At 25.1% G+C, this 4,284-nt stretch overlaps 1 long non-coding RNA gene across 1 annotated transcript; it reads right to left on the bottom strand.

Moving 5' to 3' along the window:
- Positions 1–313: 313 nt before the first annotated feature.
- On the bottom strand, positions 314–1,042 carry LOC146720523 (uncharacterized). Its single transcript, XR_014926035.1, has 3 exons — positions 978–1,042; positions 616–715; positions 314–375 (listed from the first exon to the last, which is right to left on the bottom strand). It is a non-coding gene; the product is annotated as an uncharacterized LOC146720523 (long non-coding RNA).
- Between the last annotated feature and the right edge of the window lie 3,242 nt (positions 1,043–4,284).

Here is a 4,284-nt window from a genome sequence, read left to right as displayed (position 1 = left end):
TTTAATATTCAACTGTATATATTATTATAACTTTTCTCGTTTTATACTATATTTAAAAAATAATATTTAATAATTACTTTATTGCACTTACAACTATGCATATGTATTTAATACTGTAACCATTTAAATAATAAAATATATATATAATTACTGTGTATGAAATTAATACATTCAAAATAAAAAAAGTTCATATGCAAAAATAAACTCTATAAAATCTATAAATAAACGTAATAATAATAAACTGTGCAATAAACGTAATAATAAACGTTCAAATATTTTATTTATTATATATTAAAATTATTCTATTTAATAACCTGTCCTTTTCTTGTTTAGATCTCCTCATTTTCGCATCTCTTCTTTTGTTCTTCCTTTTTCCTAAAAAGAAATATGTGATCGTTATACATAGGTGCAATAAGTCAATTCTGCAATAAATATTCTATACAAAAATAACAATAAGTTCTTAAATGTTGTATTTAATTTAAAAAAACTAATACACGCAATAATGAACAGATAGTGCATGTGTTCACCCTCTTTAAAATCAGTTTCTTATAAAAATAAAAAGTTTGAGATAAGATGATAAAATAGTTAAATTGAGGTATATTATATATAACTTACAAATCTCGGTCAAATCTCTGCTTGGCTAAAATTAGCCATTTTGCAATTATATCCTCAACTTCCTTATTTGTTAAATTGGTTCTTGAAGTTCGCGCAGCATCTAACAACAAGTTTAAACAGATATGTGTGGTTATAGATTATATAAAAATTTAAAGCGACTTAATTTTATATATATATATATATGTATATATGTATATATACTATTCAAAATTATTTTATATTCCTATGATTACATATTATTGAATAATGATATTAGAGTTTTAATAGCATCATCCAATATAACCATGCATAGAATGCTATATATAAAGTGTCAAAAATATGTCAATAAAAACATTTCTGTGATTAAATATTTATATACTTACTTATGATACATATAGTAATGCGAAGATTTTTAAAGGCATTTTTCAATTTTGCACCAGCCCAACTATATTCCATTGCTAATTTATTTGTTAAAATATGTTTCATCATGTACGAAATCACATCATGATGATCCTTACCTCCTAAAAAGCTCAATTGTCTTGTCTAAAAATATAAAATAATTTAATTAATATTAGTTTATGATCTAAAAATATCAAAATAATAAACATTTGTTTTTCTCTTATAAAAAAAGTTAACATTACTTTTCTTTTAACTTCTTTAAAATTATTTAACATTATATAAATAAATAAATATGTCCAAAATATTGCTTTTTATAAGACATTTCAATAAAATGTTTCTAATCGTAAGTATAAAATGATAATATTTTGTATATACCATTTCTGCAAGCAACACATTTGTTTTTTAATTGATTATCAATTCTCTGTAATTGTTCTACGGTATCTGCTGGCAAATCGAAATCATAATGTTCATTTTTTTTTAAATCCGTTTCCTCATTTTTTCTTATGTGATTATCCAACTTTATTAAACGTTCATCAATTGTTGTAAGATTTAACAATACTGCATTTAGTTTCCTGATAATTAAATTATGAAAATCTGCAAAAATAATTGACACATATTATTGTATATCTACTCATTGTCAGATTATATAAATATTACGAATTATATACCATTTTAAATATGTTTACAGTGATATAAATAAAAAAAGTTAAAACTTTAATAATATATATATATATATATATAGGTAAGCTTTTACAAAAATTTAAAATTAATAACAGATATATTTTTACCTACATCAATCTCAGCATTACAAGTATCGGATGTAGATATTGTATCTGAATTTTGTGGAACAAGGTCATCTTTATTTGCTGTTCGATGTTCTTGTGAACTTATAGATTTACTATATGTAACTGCAGACTTTTTAGACTGAATATTAATTATTTTTTCATTACTTATTTGTATCGGAGGCTTAGTTATTTTCTTATAATTTTTTATCAGTGGTTTTTTTATTTCATAAGTCATTTTGCTTTTATTTAAATCGTTTGATATATTAGAAGCTTCATCTAAATCATTGCTTGTGTCAGTTCTATCTGAATTATCAGAAGAACTTGAAATTTTTTTTACTCGATTCATTTTCTTATCACCTTGTATTAATGGTGTCTTTATTTCACAGATTTTGCTCTTATTTATTGTTAAAGCTTTTGGTGTATTAGGAAAATTATCTAACTCTAAATCATTGCGAGTTTTTAATTTATTGATGCTTGTGTCGCTTGTATCAGAATTATCGGGAGATGAACCTGTATTTTTTTTTGCTCGTTGATATCTCGATTTTTTCAGGTTATTTCCATCATCACCATCTATATCGGATATTTGTTCAGCTAATTTAAGTTTGTCTATAGCTTTATCATATGTATCTAAAACGTATAAAATTTTTGAATATTAAAAATTAGAAGAGCAGTCGCCCGGCAAGCGGAAGGTCTCGGGTTCGATTCCCGATTCAGCCAACTTTCGGACCAATATTTTTCTCGTCTTTTTCTTACAGGGGATGTTAAGAGAAGGAACAAGGGGAATTTCTGAGATCCCAACCTTAGGATTCAAATTCCTCTGTTTCCAAAAAAAAAAAAAAAAAAAAAAAATTCTAAATATTAATTTGTCGCATTAACATCGCGTTTGGCTCTTAGTCGAGATGAAGATGGAGTTTTAAAAAAAAAAAAAAAAAATAGGAGAGCTGACTGACAAATATTCTTATTAATGTTTGTTGCGTTTAGACCAGGTACGACGCCTTGGTGGGGGGTGGGGGGTTATAAACATTGAGAGAAATATTGATTTGTAAGGGTCTGAATAGCTCAGCTGGAAGAGCAGTCGCCCGGCAAGCGGAAGGTCTCGGGTTCGATTCCCGATTCAGCCAACTTTCGGACCAATATTTTTCTCGTCTTTTTCTTACAGGGGATGTTAAGAGAAGGAACAAGGGGAATTTCTGAGATCCCAACCATAGGATTCAAATTCCTCTGCTTCCAAAAAAAAAAAAAAAAAAAAAAAAAAAAATTTCTAAATATTAATTTGTCGCATTAACATCGCGTTTGGCTCTTAGTCGAGATGAAGATGGAGTTTAAAAAAAAAAAAAATTAAAAATTAGATTTTTGTTTTTATATATTTTATAATCAAATATCACTTAAAATTTAAATTTTAATATATACTTTTAATACATATATATTATAATTTTAATTTATATAATTTTTGATAAAAAAATAAAATACATTTTTTATATTACTAACCGCTAGCTACCAAAAATACGGATTATTTTATATAATTGCCAATCATCAGAAGGAAATATTCTTTTCATAATTGCTTTATTTATCTTAATTTGACTTGTATATGATGGCCATTTACATTCCTTATTATTTTCAGTTAACCATTCAGAAGGAACAATTTGTAAACCATCTTCGAACTCCACAATATTATACGCCATAATAACTGTAAATAAAAATTGATCAGCATTGAAATTATAAATAATCTATGATGTAAATAATATGATAAAAATGTGACGATAATAATAATAATAATAATAATAATAATAATATTTGCAATTTATATTAGAGTATTATAATTACGTTTAATTATTTAATTACAAATGCAAATTAATATTAAACATGTATTATTCAGTTGTGTGTAACATCGGAAATATAATATAATTTTTTTTATAAGGCATTTTCAACATTTTTGCTCTAATTTTATCAAACTCCCATGTCTGAAGATGAGAATATTCAGACATGATACCAATATTTAAAGTTAATGACGAAATAGGCTGTGTATATAAATCTTCCACTAACACAAGTACTTTGCCAATAGCATACATTTTATTGTCATTAGATTTAATGAAATTTAAAATTGACATTATTTGTCCATTTTCAAAAGAAATGCAATTATTTTTTGGATCATCACAGTTAATATAATATTGATTATTGCAAAAAATTTTATATTGTTATACAGAAATGAAATCTTTCGTAATAGGACCATCACAATGAGAGCGTGTAAAACATTTTTCCATATCGTATGAATTTGAATATATTTTGAATGTTTCATTATTATGTATTGTCTCAATTTCTGCAAATCTTCTTGTTAATTGCTGTAATGGTTGGTTAGTTTTACGAATTAATTTCTTTAACGTAGACATATAATTCTCAAATTTAAATGCACTAAATTTATCCAGAGCACCAAATTGTTTTACGTCTGCAGCAAGATGTAATAAATTATGAATATTATGTGAAATATATTTAGAACCGTAGATAACTT

This window comes from Nylanderia fulva, unplaced genomic scaffold, assembly GCF_048542155.1.
Source record: "Nylanderia fulva isolate GAGA-0341 unplaced genomic scaffold, ASM4854215v1 Scaffold679, whole genome shotgun sequence".
In the NCBI taxonomy this organism is placed as follows: domain Eukaryota; kingdom Metazoa; phylum Arthropoda; class Insecta; order Hymenoptera; family Formicidae; genus Nylanderia; species Nylanderia fulva.
Note: the sequence above shows the minus strand (reverse complement) of the source record. Positions and strands in the feature narration are given on the sequence as shown.